This window comes from Lactuca saligna, chromosome 2 (assembly GCF_052625555.1).
Source record: "Lactuca saligna cultivar CGN05327 chromosome 2, ASM5262555v1, whole genome shotgun sequence".
NCBI classification, from domain to species: domain Eukaryota; kingdom Viridiplantae; phylum Streptophyta; class Magnoliopsida; order Asterales; family Asteraceae; genus Lactuca; species Lactuca saligna.
The window spans coordinates 24991710-25013082 of record NC_136418.1 but is presented as its reverse complement, the minus strand read 5'-3'; the positions used below and the strand labels follow the sequence as shown (position 1 = coordinate 25013082).

Sequence of the window (21373 nt, the reverse complement as noted above, 5' to 3'; positions counted from 1 at the left end):
TATCACTTTATCAAAGACAACATTCAAAAGGGTCATATCGAACTACACTTCATCAACTCCGAAGATCAAATTGCCGATGTCTTCACTAAGGCTCTCGATGAAACGAAGTTTCAATACTTCCTAGGCCGTCTAGGAATGTTAAATCCAGATAACATCCATCCTTAAACTTTTACTTTTTGTTTGTACAAAAGTGTGTTTACTTTCACTCAAAAAGAAAATTCAAAAACATTTGAAAACTACTTTCTTTTCAAAAAAACCAAAAACATTGAAATAACCAATATTTCCAAAAACATTCAGAAAAACAAATCTTCAAAAATATAATAAAAGACTTGTTGTAATAAGCTTTTATAGAACCTTGTGATTAATCGTCTTTTGACTTAATTTTCAGATGCTTATGCTCGATGAAGATTTTAAGTCATATTGATTCTCAATTGGAGTGAAGGTTCAAATCTCCTACTTTTCATAATGTACATAACTTTATTTCCTTCAATTTTATTTCATTATTGATGATTTTAAAAAGGGACATAAGGTTAGGAGGTTCAGATGAAAACAAAAACCCATGTGAGAATTTGTGCCTCATCAATCTGAATCATTGTGGAATTCATTTCTTGTGAGCTTAGGTGTGTCACTATTGCTTATAAGGTATATCCGATTATACCTTGTCACGGTCTCATTTTTGCTTAGATATCAAAATGACCAGGGACGATACATTCATTTCATACATACTAGACAAACTGTCTTTTATGCCACTAATCCCTACCTAGATATAAGCCAACCAAAAATGATGTCTTGAGATCCCGTGATCCATCAACAAGAAAAGATGAAACAAGATAAAGAAGAATCAACAAGAAAGCCAAATCATTCACCGAAGAAATACCAAACAAAACAAAAAAAAATAAAAAAAAAAAATAAAAAAAAATAAAAAAAAATAAAAAAAAAAAAACTCTAAATTTGGTATTTTCAAACAAAGTTCAACCACATGGTTATTTCAAAGCAAACATCAAAAGATCTCGTGATCTGTTTTTAACCATTTTTCACAAAAAGGGATATCTTAATCCCGCAAGATAGATACTCTCAAAAATCCCAATTTTCTCAAATGTAGCAAATTCTCGATGCTAAAACAAAATATCCTTTTACAACAAATAGATATTGATCAACAAAAAGGATACCATCAAAGAAAAAGCTGCAACAACAATGGATTTCCCGGGATACTGTAGCCTTCATCACTGAAGATTCTTAGTTGCAAACTGCACTATGAAAATTGCTAAACCCCTCTACATGTATTTCCCGACGGAGAGAGAGTGAACTTAAATGGTATGAATGAAGAAACCCGCTGAGTAATGCCGAAACCAGTCTTATGTGATTGATTATCTAATAATGAGACTAAGTGACCTTTCGGGAAAAGCATAGTCGAACACCTCCAATATGAGTGTGAGTCGTCAGAGAGAGATATCACTCATTTTTAGTGATCATTAACTTGTTCTGCTGCCAGAACAATCAAACACCCAAGTGAAGTGTGAGTTATACCTATGAGCGTTCATCTGAATCGACCTGTTAGACCACTTGTCGTTATTAATAATGCTATAAAATCTTAGGAAATTTCTTTAGATACATATATGGCTACCCTTTGATAACCGAACCCGAGAGTTTAATTCGGAAACAAATTTCTGAAAATCTTTTACATAAGATATGTTAAACAAAGTCACAAACTTTCAAAACAATCACTATGTTTTATATATCTTATCTATTGACAAATCTTTTATCTCGAATTTTCAAAAGTTCAAAATTGTCAACATGATTATATCATATATGTCTTTATTTCAGCAATGATCACATAGGGGGAAATTGTTGAAAACGTTTTTATATGTGACCATCACTGAAACAAAATGAACTATTTTTGTGTTATCTAACAAATATTATCAGTTATTTCAGGTTACATGAAGTCGTGACCAAACGGAAAATACGAAAATAGGCGAATGACAGAAAACGTATAGACAAGAAAATCTAGATGTGCGACTGAACACTTTCAACTATATATATATATATATATATATATATATATATATATATATATATATATATATATATATATATGGAAGAGTCAACAAACAAAGAAAAGTCAAGGAAATTAAAATAGCCAACCCATTCCTACGTTTTTTGCTACTAGCCTCTACCACAACTTGAAATACCATCCATTACTTTAAACCAAAAACTCAAGTGCACTAGTCCTAGATATTTGTTTCATATGTATATATGTATACGTTAGTATGTAGTATGTGTTCATTTGTTGTTTGTAATACTTCCTAATATATATATATATATATATATATATATATATATATATATATATATATATGTATATATATATATGTATGTATTATATTTGTATGTGGAAAAGTCAAGAAAGGGAAGAAGAAACTCACGTATCCTACTCCTAGTACCACTTGCGCTTCCTACACCTACTAGCACTTGGATATCACAACTACATCTTCTAACCAACTCAAAGTTAAAGTACCTTAGATATTTTTCTTTTGCTTCACCATATATACGTGTGCATGTATATGGTTTGAAAGTGTGTGTCCTTTTTTTGTAATACCTCCAGCTACATCTCCATACACAAAAAAAAACTCTCCCAACCAAGAATACCACCTCCCTCTTCAAAAACAACTTTTGCAACTTCAATCTTCAAGAACAACTTTTGCAACTTCAACCTTCAAGAACAACTAAAACAACCTCCAAATACCTTCCAAAAACCCTCCTTAAACCTCCTCCAAAAACCCTTTGAAATAACCACAACCATCACCACCTTGCTGTTTTTCGACATCAGAATCTTCAAGTCAAAAACGAAGAAAACTGGGCTCGTTACAAGCAAAAAAGGACTAGGGAGATTTTCACCATCAATTCTTCAGGACCTTAACTACATCTACAAATTTTCGTGGACGATTTTGACCACGGGAAACCCCAGAGAGACGCGAGAGAGAAATGGATATCCAGAGAGATTTTCTGAAAACTGAAGGTTTTTAATCTGTGTATGCAAGGATCTGCGCGAACACGACCCGTGTTGTTTTTGCCTAAATCAACACGACCCGTGTTCAGTATTTTGACCTTTAAAACCTTCTAAAAACCTCCTACACGACCCGTGTCACTTGTGCCTTATTCTACACGACCCGTGTTCAGAAGCTTCATCAAGAAAACCCTCCAAAACCACCCTCCTACACGACCCGTGTCACTTGTGCCTTATCTTACACGACCCGTGTGCATGTTTTTACCCAAAAATACTTCAAATACAAATACATAAACCCATGTATTTTGTACCCTTTTGTAAACACTTGTTTTACATAAAATCGAGCTTTAAATGAACTTTTGTTACTTATCCAATGCCGGATTGATCTTTGAACTAATATAGACCAGTCGCTCCAAGAGTCCCAATATCGACCAGTCCATTCAAAGAACATATATTGACCAGTCGCTCCAAGAGTCCCAATATCGACCAGTCCATTCAAAGAACAAATATCGACCAGTCGCTTCATGAGTCCGGTTCAGTCAATTTATTGACGAACCTACTTGATATATATTTATATATTTATATACTTTATTATAGCTTTACGTCATTTAAATATAGTCATTTATATTATTTATAGCTTTATGTCATTTAAATACAGTCATTTATATTATTTATAGTTTAACGTCATTTAAATACAGTCATTTATATTATTATAGCTTTCAGTCATTTACAGCTTTCATATTTATACTTATTCCGCAATTCTTATTCTTTATATATATATCTATCTTATATCTTAAACTAATATATCTGTCACACAGTAACTGGTAACCGAGCCTTTTGTTGTGGTGATCAGATTGTTATATTTCCAACAAATCGGTATCTGAGCTGATATATAAAAGGAATAATATCCAACACACGCGACCTGAGTCGCGACCCTACTCGCCGAGTCCACCCATGGACTCGCCGAGTTGCCCTTTAAATTTACACTTTGAACCCCCAACTTGCACTCCTGGACTCGGGATGTTACATAAACAACCTTCGGACGGATACCCGATATCCCACCAGACCACATCTCAAGCGCGAAAAGGAAATAGGGCGGGCAGGCTTTCCTAAGCCTTTTTAAACATTTCTTATATAAGTATACATACGTAGACATGCAATTGATAATAAGTATTAAAGAGTTTAGGTAAAAGTATTTGATAAGTAAAAGAGTTTGTAAAACAGTTTGAAACAATACGGTTTGATAAACAGTTTGAACAGTAAGAAATCACTGGTTTTGTAGTTATTAATCACATGTGATTGAGCTAATAACTATAAGTATTTAACTTGTATCCCCCCCATAAATCATTTAAAAAAATTTAAATCATTGGTTAAGGGGTACGAACTCACTTGTAGTGAGTGGTACGGATGAACTGAAGGTGTAGGATCGCTAGATGACAAGTGAAGTCTTGAACACATTTTATAATCCTAGTTAACATATAATACCAGATATATGTATCCAATTAGTCTTAAACTATTAATTGATAATGTTAAGACATCCTAGAACATTATAAACACTTTATATAAGTGTTATAAGCCCTAAGGATTGCATCTAAGTTGTTGTGGGACAAGGCTAGTGAGTTTAGGGTTCCAAGGAACTTCATACTTGAGTTTACTCTCCATATTACCCCACACAAGGAGTTTACGGTCGGAAACCCTTGTGTTTACGGCCGTGAACTCCTAGCCTTAGTGTCATTTTGTGTTTTGTAGTCCTAAATGATTTCTAGAAGCAATTTGACTTGATGGTTTAGTCCTTGGAAGGGTTTAGGGCATCAAAACACTCCTTTTAGGATATTTTGGCCAAAGGCCATTTCCTTTTGAGTTTACTGCCATAAACTCATATGGAATTGGATATTTTTGTGCTTACAAGTCCCAAACTCATGTAGGATAAGTTCTATACATTTATCTAAGGCTAATGAAGGCCTTAGGCACACATTGGTGCCCTTCTTTCATGTTTACGGCCTAGGAGCCTTTTCCCTTAGATATTACGGCCGTAATCTCTCTTTGGGAGGGGTTTATGATGTTTTAAGATCCCTCATATAACTAGGATTAAGTCTAGGTAATTGTCCAAAGCTTTAGGAGTGTTAAAAACACCCTTTCGTCCTTGTTTGTGGAGTTCACGGTCCAAGACTTTCTTGGGCCGTGAACACCTAAAGTTGGGTGTTTCTTTGATGTTTTCTTGTCTTAACTACACTTACATACAAGCTTGAGGTCGTTATTTATCATATGGAAGGGACTAGGCATCATAAAAGCCTTATATAAGAGTTTAATCCACAAGATGTTCTTGGGCGGTAAACTCCCGAATCTTGCAGTTTTAATATGTAATCGATGTTATTAAACATGTTATAAGCCATATAATACAACTAGAGAGAGGTACTCATGATTTGGGATGAAAACCCGAAGATCTGTGAGAGAGAAAATGGCTTTTCTCGAGTTGAAAATGTAACAAATGAAATAATTTAGCTAAGAATCATATTTATAGTCCTGGGATTTTTTGGCAGAAAATATTTTTATTCCCGCAATGAGCTGTAATATAATAGAGTTTTGAAATAACAGTGTTGCACAAAACCCTAGTGCATCCACTCTCCTGATATCTCCTTAAGTGTAAATCCCAAAATACTCAAACTTATACAGAAAAGTCTGAAAATTTACTGTGACTGTTATAACTTCTATTGACCTGATACAGTTTGTATAGAATGGAAATTTCGGGTTGTCACATCATCCCCCCGTTAGAAGGAATTTCATCCCGAAATTAGAATTTAAGCAAATAAGAAGTTACAAATAACTAAATGAAAAGATGAGGATATTTTAGCTTCATCTGATCCTCCCGTTCCGAAGTGAATTCAGGTCCTTGTTTGGCGTTCTAGCGAACCTTCACTATTGGGATACGACTTTGTTTCGTTTGCTTGACCTCTCAGTCCATGATTTCTACTGGTTCCTCCACGAAGTTGAGGCCCTCGTTGATCTCGATCTCGTCGAGTGGAATAACAAGAGTCTCTTCGAACAAAAACTTTTTAAAGTTCGAGATGTGGAAGGTAGGATGTACGTTACTGAGTTTGCGTGGCAAGTTAAGTTTGTATGCTATTGGGCCGATTCTTGCGAGAATCTAAAAAGGTCCAATGTACCTTGGATTTAGCTTTCCACGCTTTCCGAAGTGTATTAAGCCCTTCCAGGGGGAGACCTTCAATAGAACGCGGTCACCCACCTGGAATTCCAATGGTTTCCTACGTTTATCAGCATAGCTTTTCTGTCGGTCTCTAGAGGCTTTCAATCATTCATGGATCTGAACGATCTTCTCCGTCGTTTCCCGTATGTTTTTTGGACCTGTGAGAGCGCTTTCAGGAACTCTTCCTTTAGCTAACTAGGTATCACCCACCTCAGCCCAGCACAGAGGGGATCTTCACTTTCGGCCATAAAGGGCTTCGAATGGAACAACCTTTATGCTCGTGTGATAAATATTGTTATAGGAAAATTCGACAAGGGGTAAATGAGTATCCCATGCTTTCCTGAATTCGATCACACAGGCTCGCAACATATCTTCCAAGGTCTGGATAGTTCTCTCACTTTGCCCGTCAGTTTGCGGATGGTAGGCTGTACTCATGTCCAACCTAGTTCCTAGGGAACTTTGTAATGACGGCCATAACCTCAAAGTGAATCTACTATCTCTATCTGAGATAATGGATAAAGGAACACTGTGCAGTCTTAGAATCTCCTTAATGTAAGTCCTTGTAAGTTTCTCCATCTTGTCTGTTTCTTTGATCGGTAGGAAGTGTGCAGACTTGGTCAGTCTATCGACGATGACCCATATGGAATCAAGTCCACTCGTCGTCTTGGGAAACTTGGTTATGAAATCCATAGTTATCCGCTCCTACTTCCATTTTGGTATCTCCGGTTTTTGTAAAAGACCGGAGGGTTTCTGGTATTTGACCTTGAACTTTGCGCAAGTAAGGCATTTACTCACGAAGGTAGCTATCTCTGCTTTCATGTTAGGCCACCAATATAACTTTTTGAGGTCCAGATACATCATATCTGATCCCGAGTGTACGGAATAACGTGTGTTGTGTGCCTCATTCATGACTAAGTTTCTGAAACCACCTAGGTTCGGGGTCCAAATCCGGTCCATGAAATAGTAAGCTCCATCACCCTTAACCTCCAAGTTCTTATTCATCCCTCTTAGGGATTCACCCGCTACATTTTCAGGCTTCAAAGCGTCAAGCTGAGCTGCCTTAATTTGGGTGGACAAGTGTGAATGGATAGTCATGGTCAATGATTTGACCCTACGACCACAATATTCCTTCCGACTTAGGGCATCAGCTACTACGTTGGCTTTACCCGGATGATAACGAATTTCGCATTCATAATCACTGAGTAGATCGACCCACCATCGTTGTCTCATGTTGAGCTCTTTCTGGTCGAAGATGTGTTGTAAACTTTTGTGGTCTTTAAAGATAGTGCTCTTCATTCCATACAAGTAATGCCTCCAGATCTTCAGAGCAAACACAACTGCTCCTAGTTCAAGATCGTGGGTTTTGTAGTTGACTTCATGTGTCTTTAGCTGTCTCGAGGCATAGGCGATGACCTTTCCCCGTTGCATCAAAACACACTCGAGCCCTTGATTCGATGCATTGCAATAGACTACGAAGTCTTCTATTCCTTCGGGAAGGGATAGTATTGGTGCGGTGCAGAAGGCTCGTTTGAGCGTTTGGAACGCTCTTTCCTGCTTCTTTTCCCAGTCAAAGGTCGCGCCCTTCTGGGTTAGTGTTGTAAGAGGTTTCGCTATGCGGGAGATGTTCTGAATGAACCTGCGATAATAGCCAGCGAGGCCTAGAAATTGACGAATTTCCGTAGGCGTCTTCGGTGCTTACCAGCTCTCAACGGGCTTGATTTTGGAAGGGTCCACGTGTATTCCCTCTTCGCTAACCACGTGCCCTAAATATTCGACTCGTCGAATCCAAAATTTGCATTTCGAGAACTTCGCATAGAGCTTCTCCAACCGTAAATTTTCGAGGACTTGTCGCAGATGTTGACTATGCTCTTCCTTACTACGAGAGTAAATAAGTATGTCATCAATGAAAATGATGATGAACTGATCCAAGTAAGGACGACGCACCCGATTCATTAAGTCCATGAATACTGCAGGCGCGTTTGTTAATCCGAATGGCATTACTACGAATTTGTAGTGCCCATAACGAATTCAGAAGGCTATATTCGGAACATCGTCCCCTAGTACTCGTAATTGGTGATATCCGCATCTTAAGTTAATTTTTCAAAAGAAGCTTGCCCCTTGCAGTTGGTCAAACAAATCGTCGATCCGAGGTAATGGATAACGATTTTTGACCATCAGTTTGTTGAGCTCCCTGTAGTCGATGCACATGCGAAACGATCCGTCTTTCTTCTTGATGAACAAGACTAGAGCTCCCCAGGGTGAGAAGCTTGGTCTTATAAAGCCCTTGATGAGCAGTTCGTTAAGTTGACCAGACAGTTCTTCCATCTCTGCAGGTGCTAGACGATAGGGAGATTTGGCTACTGGGGTAGCCCCTGGAACTAAGTCGATTCGGAACTCAACTTGACGTTGCAGAGGTAATCTTGGGAGTTCTTCTTGAAAGATTTCTGGAAAGTCACGTACTACTGGAATGTTCTGAATGTCTTTCGTTTCTTAGCTCACATCGACCACGTGAGCAAGGAATGTTGTACATTCCTTTCGTAAGAATTTCTGAGCTTGGATACTCGAGATGATACGAAGGTTCGTGTTAGGTTTGTCGCCATAAACTACTAAGGTTTCGCCAGACAACAAGGCGAACCGCCTTTTCGTAACATATGATATCGGCACAATGAAGACTCAGCCAATCCATGCCAATAATGATGTCGAAACTTTTAATTGAGACCGACATAAGATCGATAGAAAATGAATGGTTATCTAAAGTTAGGGTACACCCTATGAATATACTGGTAGTGCTCTTTGTCTTTCCATTAGCCATTTCCACAGTGAACAGTTCATTAAGTGCTCGTGATTTTTGCTTAAGTAAGTGAGAAAATTTTTTGGTTCACGAAACTCCTCTCCGTTCCACTATCAAATAGAATGCATGCATAATAGTTATCGAGGAGGAACGTACCAGTGACGATTGTGGGGTCGGCAACCAATTCCTCATGGCCTATGGCCAGAACTCTTGCCGCTCCACCGGCAAACCCTTCCTTTGGGAAGTTTCTCTTGAAGTGGCCTACCTCGCCACATCCGTAGCAAGTTTGGCCCATTCCAGCACCGGGGGCTTGGTTGACTGGTTTCGCTGGAGCTTTACAGAAACGGGCTGTGTGCCCCTTCCCGTTGCAGTTCAGACACTGCATCACCCGGCAGGCGCCATCGTGGTGGAAGTTGCACTTGTTGCACTTAGGCAAAGTTCCAGCATACTACTTTATCGAAGCAGTAGCGGCAGGTGTTATTGCAACATGTACTGCCACGACCTGCCTCTTCTTGGCAGCCTTAGCCTTCGTCTTTTCATCCCAAAACTTCCGCTTGGAACCAATGGTTCTTGTAGGTTCTGAGATGGCCAGGGTAGTTGTTGCAGTCGGGGTACGTGTGACATCCCCATTTTCACGGCCAGAAAAGACCGATTTGTTTATGCTTTGTTTCTAAAATAAGAGTAATCGTTTAAAGAAAAGTGTTGCGGAATTTGTCCCCAAAACAAGATATGATAAGAATTTATCAAAGCATTTCTTAAAGAAGAGTATTTTTATTATATAACAAAATCTCGGGATGTCATGTTCCGATACAGACACTAATTGTTGCGGAATTTGTCCTGAAAACAAGATATGATAAGAATTTATCAAAGCATTTCTTAAAGAAGAGTATTTTTATTATATAACAAAATCTCGGGATGTCATGTTCCGATACAGACACATAAGCATAAACAGAACTTACATTTATTTACACTAAATGATTTACGTCTCCTTTAATCTCTCAATAAAATATGTCTTCGTATTGATACCTGTGATACAAAGAAAACTGAGTGGGTCAGGCTTGGGAGCCTGGTGAGCATATAGGGTTTTCAACCCACAACAAAACATTTATTATATTCAATTATCAACAATCGACCCAAATACCCATCCCCATTATCTTCTTTATTTATTAAGGTTTTATCCTAAGAATCGATTATACTTTCTTCATTCATTGCTAAGGATTTGCCTAAGGAACTGGCACACAGTCCATTTGCTACCACGATTTATACAACAGGCACTACGTCGCATAGTCACCAGGGTTCATACAATTGGCACTATGTCTCATAGTCACCAAGGTTTACACAATAGGCACTACGTCTCATAGTCACCTGGGTTTACACTAAAGGCACGACGTCACATCGTCACCAAGGTTTATCAAATAGGCACGAAGTCGCATCGTCACCAAGGTTTATCAAATAGGCACGAAGTCGCATCGTCACCAACTATTCCATCTACCCATGTTCTACCCAACATTTTTGTAGATATAAATACAAACACAATTTAAATCATTTAAAACCCGTATAAAAACATCAATTCCAAATCCATCTCAAATAGATAATTAATATATAACACATAGCACGTATTTCATAGCTAATACTTTATATTTATGTATTAGAAGAAAGTACTATGCACTCACGCATATAAACAACACATAACACTTATTTTATAAAATACTTCATATTTATGTGTAAGATGAAAGTGACTATACACTCACTTGATCAGAAGATGATCGGGCAGCACTACGGCTTGCAGAAGTAGTGTTTCTCCGTAGATTTGGAAGATCTTCACAAAAACCGGGCTCCTCGCGGGCAGCGCTTCGGCTCGGGAATAACGCTCTTCGGGATCCTCGGGGCTTCGGATCTTGCTTCGGGGCTCGGAAATATTACCGGGGATTCGGGATATAAACAGCACGCAAAACGAGGCAAAACTTAGAGATAAGAAAGAGTTTGAACAAGAGAAAATGGCTGATTTCGAGTTCTATTTATAGGCTGAGGGTCTGGGATTACGCGGGGCGTAATCTCAAATTACGCGGGGCGTACTCAGTACACGGGGCGTACTCGGGTTACGCAGGGCATACTTTGACGTCACTGCGTGCGTCGACTGGTGGCACTCGAGTATCAGTCAGACAAGTTGCATCCGACTGAGTACGTTGGGCGTACTCAAATTACGCGGGGCGTAATTGACTTGTCGAACTTCTAAATTGCGTAACGTTTGCATACGAGCTCCGTTTTCGACGTTCCTTATATCCACGCGAAGGTCAGACCATACTCTACAACTTTCATTTAGACTCCGTCGGCTAATTTTGACTTTTATTATTATTATTTATTTTTAGAAGGCCGGGACAAAAAAAGTTCGTTATAAATTCATAACTTCTTCGTCTGACATCCGTTCTCGCCTAACTTTTCATTGCTTCGCTACTAACAACGAGATCTTTGATTCTCATTTAGATTGTTTCGGCTAAAAACCGATCGATCTCAAATCGAGTATTCGGGCTGCATACCGCTAAGTCGAAACTTCGAAAAATCATAACTTCCTCATACGAAGTCAGATTTTGGTGTTCTTTTTATGCACGCTCTCGGTTTAACGTATTCTACAACTTTCATTTAGATTGATAAGGCTAAATATCGTTCTAACGTAACTTCACTTTTTACGTCGCGCCGTGTCGTGCCGGTTCTGTCGCGAAACTTCGACAGGTTATAACTTCTTCATTGTAACTCGGATTTCGGCGTTCTTTATATGTACGGAATCCTTGTAACATACACTACAACTTAGTTAAGATTATTCATTCTAAATAATCTTTTATCAAAAAGTCATTTTTGACGCTTATCGTCTCTAAATTGACTAGCCCTGATCTACGGGCGTTACAATTATCTCCCCCTTAGGATGATTACTTCCCGAAATCATCAACAAAATAGGACTTGCATAATGATTCTACACGTTATCTCTTCATCCTAGTTAATAACCGTAACCTCTATGTTTCCTTGATAGAGTATTTAACTCTATGGCTTTCTTGACCGCAGACGATGCCCAATCTTGCATCTGCTTGTCGTACTAAGCTGTACTTTCAATCATAACTTCCTAGTTACAAAATAAGTCCTTATTATGGACTCCTTCTTCTTCTCACGATAAATACTTTCCTTTATCTATTGTAACAAACCGATGGGTTGTGCTCTACTGACCTCTCATTGTACGATGCAACGCTTAGACTCGGTCTTTAATAAAGTTAAATTCCATAATGGAATATACCTTCCTTCATATTCTAATGTGATATAATCACATTTCAGCATGTAGCATTTCTACCTGAAAACTTCTTTTAACAACGAGAGCGACACTATCAATCGCATTAACTTCAAGCTTCTGACTTAAGTCAGATGTTACATCTAACTTGGTCCTCTAGACCACGTAACATACTCCTCGTAGTCGAACTCAAATTTAAATATGACCACTAGGGTCGGAACAAGAACCATCTTACTAGTCATTACCGAAACAATGGTAATGACATACCCGAATAAAATGGAATCTATCACCAGCTTCTTGGTAACCTTGTGACCTTTCCTGATCCAAGTGCGAGTCCTGTGCTTCCGGTAGTATATGCATCTACTACCTTTCACACCTACTCATAATCGTCCCAAGTATTGTCTCTCAGTAGAACCAAGTCACTATACAAAAATCACACAATTATTTAACACATCATGTATTAAAACCATAAATATCACATAAATATCAAAACCAGGTTTTACATTATAACTTGAAATGATTACACAAAAGTTCAAGTTCACCCTATACTATGCCTTTAATTGGCTACATCATAAGTTGATCATTGGATATAAATTCCTCATCCTTGATTCGCTTCGTCGAGGATCATGTGGAATGCCCTTGGCTGTGGCAGTGCGTTTTTCTTTGGGCAGTCTCTAGAAATATGCCCTTCCTCGTTACATCCGTAGCACACCTTTTTGTTGGATGCGCACTTGTTGGCGTAATGCCCCATCTTCCCACATTTGTAGCAAGTCATATCCTCGCTACACTTCCCGAAGTGTTTCTTTTTACACTTCTCGCACCACTTAGCTTCATCTCTTCCTCCAGATTTCGAGAATTTGGTTTCTTTGTTGATTATTGAAGACCCTACATGTTTCCTCTTCTCTCCAACTTTAGCTTTCTCCAGACCCTTTTCTTTTATTTGGGTTTCAACATTTTTGGCTGCCCAGATGGCGGCTTTCAAAGTGGTTGCTTGCTTGACTATCGGACCAAAGTCCACTGGTAACCCATTGGCAAACTTGTTAACCTTGGAAAGTTCAGTTGGAAGTAGGTATGGAATAAGCTTCATCTTTTCCGTAAAGCTTGTGGCGTATTCAGTGATGCTCAATTTTCCCTTCTTCAGATTCTGGAGCTCATTGTTCATTTCCAGGAGATCCTGCTCAGAGCAGTATTGCATTTTCAATTGTACCATGAACTCTTCCCAAGACATCTTGCTAGCTTCCCCCTTGGGCATCGAACCGGCCAGTAACTTCCACCAACTCAATACTCCAGATTTTAATAGAGGAATTGCAAGAGCGGTCTTCTGTCTGTTGCTACACTCGCAACTTTCAAACATTGTCTCAATCTCGGAAATCCAGTCCATGACTTGCACCGGCGTCGGGCTCCCAGATAGACACGGTGGTTTGGACGCCATGAAATCCTTGTACTTACACCCACGCCCATCATTTCTCCATACTGGTTATTGCGTCTAACCATTGGTGGGTTGTCTTGACCAATAATCCCACTAAAGTTTTCTCCTTCAGACTGCCCTCCATTCTCCTCGGGCTCTTCTACTTGAATTGACGGTTCTTCACGATTCTGCCTAAGCAGGCGTCTTGTTTCTTCCATCTGACGATCCAACATCGTTTGAATCATCATTTGTACACCAGCCATTGTTATCGGCTCAGGTGCAACAGCTACAACAGGTACTTGTTGAATTACAGGCGGTTGATTCCTGTTCTCATCAGCATTTCCAACTCCGCTTCTTGTTCTCACCATTTTGATCTATACACCGAATAAGGTGAAATTTAGATCTTTATTCATGATATATATTTAAATCATCCTTATTACTCTGAACGATTACATGCTAGTTCTAATATCGTAGCCATACGCCTAGAATCCTAAACACATAAGGTTTCCAGATCCGGTCGGCAACAGACCATAGATCCGAACAAATAATAGCACCAATATAGCTATCACACAAAACATTTAGCACATAAAAGCATTTTAGGCATCATTCCTAAAATAAACTAGTGCTTGTGTCAATTTAGGTGTACTACCTAACATATTTTAGACACACTCCTCACAATCATTACTTAGCATTTTAAGTTTAAGTCTAGAAATTTCCTACAAAATCCTAGTTCGCTTAAACTAATGCTCTGATACCAACTGTGACATCCCCATTTTCACGGCCAGAAAAGACCGATTTGTTTATGCTTTGTTTTTAAAATCAGAGTAATCGTTTAAAGAAAATTGTTGCGGAATTTGTCCCCAAAACAAGATATGATAAGAATTTATCAAAGCATTTCTTAAAGAAGAGTATTTTTATTATATAACAAAATCTCGGGATGTCATGTTCCGATACAGACACATAAGCATAAACAGAACTTACATTTATTTACACTAAATGATTTGCGTCTCCTTTAATCTCTCAGTAAAATATGTCTTTGTATTGATACCTGTGATACAAAGAAAAATGAGTGGGTCAGACTTGGGAGCCTGGTGAGCATATAGGGTTTTCAACCCACAATAAAACATTTATTATATTCAATTATCAACAATCGACCCAAATACCCATCCCCATTATCTTATTTATTTATTAAGGTTTTATCCTAAGAATCGATTATACTTTCTTCATTCCTTCCTAAGGATTTGCCTAAGGAACTGGCACACAGTCCATTTGCTACCATGGTTTATACAATAGGCACTACGTCGCATAGTCACCAGGGTTCATACAATTGGCACTACAACTCATAGTCACCACGGTTTACACAATAGGCACTATGTCTCATAGTCACCTGGGTTTACACAAAAGGCACGAAGTCATATCGTCACCAAGGTTTATCAAATAGGCACGAATTCGCATCGTCACCAAGGTTTATCAAATAGGCACGAAGTCGCATCGTCACCAACTATTCCATCTACCCATGTTCTACCCAACATTTTTGTAGATATAAATACAAACACAATTTAAATCATTTAAAACCCGTATAAAAACATCAATTCCAAATCCATCTCAAATAGATAATTAATATATAACACATAGCACGTATTTCATAGCTAATACTTTATATTTATGTATTAGAAGAAAGTACTATGCACTCACGCATATAAACAACACATAACACTTATTTTATAAAATACTTCATATTTATGTGTAAGATGAAAGTGACTATACACTCACTTGATCAGAAGATGATCGGGCAGCACTACGGCTTGCAGAAGTAGTGTTTCTCCGTAGATTTGGAAGATCTTCACAAAAACCGGGCTCCTCACGGGCAGCACTTCGGCTCGGGAATAACGCTCTTCGGGATCCTTGGGGCTTCGGATCTTGCTTCGGGGCTCGGAAATATTACCGGGGATTCGGGATATAAACAGCACGCAAAACGAGGCAAAACTTAGAGAGAAGAAAGAGTTTGAACAAGAGAAAATGGCTGATTTCGAGTTCTATTTATAGGCTGAGGGTCTGGGATTCCGCGGGGCGTAATCTCAAATTACGCGGGGCGTACTCGGGTTACGCGGGGCGTACTTTGACGTCACTGCGTGCGTCGACTGGTGGCACTCGAGTATCGGTCAGACAAGTTGCATCCGACTGAGTACGCTGGGCGTACTCAAATTACGCGGGGCGTAATTGACTTGTCGAACTTCTAAATTGCGTTACTTTCGCATACGAGCTCCATTTTCGATGTTATTTTTATCCACGTGAAGGTCAGACCATACTCTACAACTTTCATTTAGACTCCGTCGGCTAATTTTGAGTTTTATTTTTATTATTTATTTTTAGAAGGCCGAGACAGAAAAACTTCATTATAAATTCATAACTTCTTCGTCTGACGTCTATTCTCGCCTAACTTTTCATTGTTTCGCTACTAACAATGAGATCTTCGATTCTCATTTAGATTGTTTCGGCTAAAAACCGATCGATCTGAAATCGAGTCTTCGGGCTGCATACCGCTAAGTCGAAACTTCGAAAAATCATAACTTCCTCATACGAAGTACGATTTTGGCGTTCTTTTTATGCTCTCGGTTTAACGTATTCTCCAACTTTCATTTAGATTGCTAAGGCTAAATATCGTTCTAACGTAACTTCACTTTTTACGTCGCGCCGTGTCGTGCCGGTTCTATCGCGAAACTTCGACAGGTTATAACTTCTTCATTGTAACTCGGATTTCAGCGTTCTTTATATGTACGGAATCCTTGTAACATACACTACAACTTAGTTAAGATTATTCATTCTAAATAATCTTTTATCAAAAAGTCATTTTTGATGCTTATCGTCTCTAAATTGACTAGCCCTGATCTACGGGCGTTACAGTACGAACCCCATGGTCTATGAGCCGCTGTACCAATCACTTGGGACTATCAAATGTAGTGGGGTGTGATGCCAAGATATTTCCCTGGTATCGGGGCACCAGTCCCCATATGTATCTCTCAATCTTGTTTCCCTCTGAAGGAATCATGTTGGGACAGAGGGCCACTAGTTCACAGAATCTGGCGGTGTAGGCGACTACGTTAGAGCCCTTCATGGTTAGGCTCCACAGTTCTTCCTCCAGCTTTTGGATCTCGCCCCTTGGGCAATATTCCTCAATCATGAGGTCTTTCAAGGTTTCCCAGCCCATCGCATTAGCCACTATGATAGTTAGTGACTTAACATGGCCGTTCCACCATGTTAGGGCTTTTGTTTCAAAGGTGCAAGAAGCATACTTCACCTTGCACTCCTCGGGACAAGAGCAGATTTCGAAAACCGATTCGGTTTTGTTGAACCATTGCGAGAGGGAAATGACTCTGCTAGTCCCTTTGAAGGATAACGGCTTGTAGATCGTGAAGTCCTTATAGGAGCACTCTCTCGAGCGCACAGGAGCTTCAACCTGAACCGATTGAATAGGGGTTCCTCCTCCAGTGGAACCAGATGAATGATATTGGGCCATGGTGGAAGCCACAGCCGCAGCTATGGCAGCATCTAGAGTTGTCGTGTCGAACTGAGGAGTAGGTGGTTATGGAGGTGGAGGAGGTGGTGTTTCGTTATTTGGGTTTCTCCTTGGATTTCTGCGAGGCTGCATCTTTGATCTATAAGTTTATGAAGATGAAATCATTGATAAGAATTTAATGGAAGAATTGATGAGAATGCCTCATGGACTAACTCCCCATAGCCCAACAATATGATTGATTGAGGATCTAAACTAATAGATGATTATATTTGGATAATAACTCCCATATGATTAGGTACCTATCAATATTACTGGTATTACTGATGTAAAGAGTTCGGGAAAAACGGCATACAGTAATAGGCCTTACATCAACCAAAATGGGAAAATTTTGACAGAATTACAACCTAACCAAGACGTAATAGGCCTATGATTTACAAGATATGAAAATAGGCTAAAATTTTACATAACTAGGTTATATCCAAAAAGAGAAGTTGATAAGGATATACTGGCGACAAGAACTACTAGAGGGAGTCCTTGATCCTGGAAGAAGGTGTTCTAGGTCCCTCATACGCCTATCAGTCCTTGCTTGCTGAGCTCGAAGTTCTCTGACTTCAGCTCGTGTTTCAGTGAGTTCCCTCTGAAGAGCTGCATTATGGACCAAAGTCCTTTTATGAGCAGACTCTAGTTGGCGAATGTGGACAGTGTTAACACTAGTGTTGGCATCAATCTCCAAGATTCGATTGACAGATGATTGACCCAGTATTATGTTCCGAAAAATCCTACGAACCATGATGGGTAAGACTCTATCAGCAAAACCTCCATTAGTAAGGTTGTAGAAACTTCTGTCCCCATTGTAGGGAATGGGTTGACCCTATTCATGGATCCATGTATTCAATTTTGTTGCCCACAGAGGTGTGGGTCCTTGGAATACGGGTCGGGGGTTGTTATTCGGGGCTTGACCTACTTGAGGTAGGTTATTGACCTCGGGCTCAGAGTCAGATCCATCCGAGAAGCCTTCTGCTTGATGATCATCGAAAGGGATTTGATGTTCATCATCAGACTCTGCCTCAAGCCATCCAGCATTTCCATTGGGTGGAAAGTACGGGTCTCCGGAAATGTGGAATCCAGCCATTAAATCTATGCGAGAAGGGAGGTATAAGAATCTAGCACATAAGTAACTACTAGTAATGTAAAATACTCCTATAGTATTTTAAGTTTAATGTTATGTTCTAGTGTTCTCATTGTAGGGTTGTTGGTAAGATTTTAGACTTGTTGCAACCACACAACTACACTTAGGCACATGCTAGTCAACTCTTGGATAATATAGTTGATCAGGCTATATCTTCCTTGTTTTGACTATATGTCTCTAAGTCCACCTGCGTTGTTCAACAATCGTAATTCTTTTGTACTGTCCTAGTGACACTGATTTTAGTATGAATGCAGACTTGTATACTTAATTAAATATTTTATTATTTATAAGTATAAACTCTTAATCAGAGTATTTTAATCCTAATGTATTTATAGTTAGTATATCTTTTATGGGTTGATATACTCAATTCACTATAAACAATGCTCTGGTACCAATCTATCACACCCCAAAACCATGAATGGCGGAAACATTCTGGGGCGGAGGACGTCATGTACAATATCATAATAATGAATAGTAGTAAACAAGCAACAACATCATCCATTGCATTAATATTATAATTTCATACATGTGTGTTTTATCAAAGTTATAGACACCAAAAATATACATATCAAAATAAAAGATGAGTCTTGAACGAACTCCATCTTCTCAAAAGCCTGGCATCTGTACCTATCTAGTGGTGACCTGGGAATACAAGTTATTTTGAAAGCGAGTATCAGCTTAATGCTGGTGAGATCATAAGTATATTAATGTCTGAGTTTGTATGAAAACGTTTGAAAGTTGTTTCTGTAAAATGTTTTGTACAATGTTTTGTATAATGTTTGAACTCTCCTAGAAAACCCTATGTTTTCTACTAACTGTAGCCTTCTACCAAGGCATATCGTGTTCGTGTATATGTCTCTTGTTAGAGTGTGTGTTTCCCAAATTCTGACTATCATTAACCCAAAATATAGTTACTACATTACCGTGCATCGTGTGAATATTCATGAAGTGAATGTAATGGGAAAATATTATCGTACCGTAGTATTTGTAATAAGTGACTACCGTGGTACTAACTACCTTAATACAAAAAGGTGTTTTCAAATAACATGTGATCGACTTGTATCCTGCTACCGACTCTAGTAAAATGACGATGTAAGACGCCGTAAGAAATGACATTTGGCACTCGTAGACTTGCAAGTCCCACTGTAGCGAGCAGCAAGGTGTAGGATAGTCAATCCAGTATAGATCTATACGCAAACTCATACGCTCTCCAATTAAGGAGATTTCGGATACAAGAACGGTCATGGCAGGAAGTGCCATGACCCGCTCAATGGTTCACATAACTGCATAAACGTATATGAAATAAATGTGCTAACTGAAAGTCTAATCTTTCTCTGTCTAGCCTGTGTGTACTAAAATGTTTTGCGTGTGCTAGCTGTAATGTATGTTCTCTCTATATAGCATGTATAGTAATGTACTGTGTGTACTACTCGAAGTGACTCATGAATGAACTGACTCATTGTATGTTTTTTTGTTCTAGTTATAGTATTAGTATTCTCCTGTGCTACCCCTATGGTAACTTACTAATGATGTAACTGGTACATATTAATCTGGAAGTATACCCTTGCTACCCAAGGGTACTGAATGAACTGGAAGGACCTTTATGACTATATATGTACACATGATATATAATTAATATTTAAACGACCTTCAGACGGATACCCAATATCCCACCAGACCACATCTCAAGCGCGAAAAGGAAATAGGGCGGGAAAGCCTTCCTAAGCCTTTTAAACATTTCTTATATAAGTATACATACGTAGACATGCAATTGATAATAAGTATTAAAGAGTTTAAGTAAAATTATTTGATAAGTAAAAGAGTTTGTAAAATAGTTTGAAACAATATGGTTTGATAAACAATTTAAACGGTAAGAAATCACTGGTTTTGTAGTTATTAATCACATGTTATTGATGTAATAACTATAAGTATTTAACTTGTATTCTCCCCCCCCCCCCCCCCCCATAAATCATTTAAAACATTTAAATCATTGGTTAAGGGGTGTGAACTCACTTGTAGTGAGTGGTACGGATGAACTGAAGGTGTAGGATCGCTAGGTGACAATTGAAGTCTTGAACACACTTTATAACCCTAGTTAACATATAATACCATATATATGTATCCAATTAGTCTTAAACTATTAATTGATAATGTTAAGACACCCTAGAACATTATAAACACTTTATATAAGTGTTATAAGCCCTAAGGATTGCATCTAAGTTGTTGTGGGACAAGGCTAGTGAGTTTAGGGTTCCAAGGGACTTCATACTTGAGTTTACTCTCCATATAACCCAACACAAGGAGTTTACGGTCGTAAACCCTTGTGTTTATGGCCGTGGACTCCTAGCCTTATTTTTGTTTTGTGTTTTGTAGTCCTAAATGATTTCTAGAATCAATTTGACTTGATGGGTTAATCCTTGGAAGGGTTTAGGGCATCAAAACACTCGTTTTAGGAGTTTTCGGCCCAAAGACCATTTCCTTTTGAGTTTACTGTCGTAAACTCATATGGAAGTTGATATTTTTGTGGTTTCAAGTCCCAAACTCATGTAGGATAAGTTCTATACATTTATCTAAGGCTAATGAAGGCCTTAGGCACACATTGGTGCCCTTCTTTCATGTTTACGGCCCAGGAGCCTTTTCCCTTAGAGATTACTTTCGTAATCTCTCTTTGGGAAGGGTTTATGATGTTTTAAGGTCCCTCAAATAACTAGGATTAAGTCTATGTAATTGTCCAAAGCTTTAGGAGTGTTAAAAACACCCTTTGGTCCTTGTTTGTGGAGTTCACGGTCCAAGAGCTTCTTGGGCCGTGAACACCTAAACGTGGGTGTTTCTTTGATGTTTTCTTGTCTTAACTACACTTACATACAAGCCTAAGGTCGTTATTTATCATATGGAAGGGACTAGGCATCATAAAAGCCTTATATAAGAGTTTACTCCACAAGATGTTCTTGGGCGGTAAACTCTCGATTCTTGCAGTTTTGATAT

General features: G+C 38.7%; 1 pseudogene; it reads right to left on the bottom strand.

Moving 5' to 3' along the window:
• Positions 1–21373, bottom strand: part of LOC145028701 (protein CHROMATIN REMODELING 20-like) — a 44013-nt pseudogene that overhangs the window by 21057 nt on the left and 1583 nt on the right.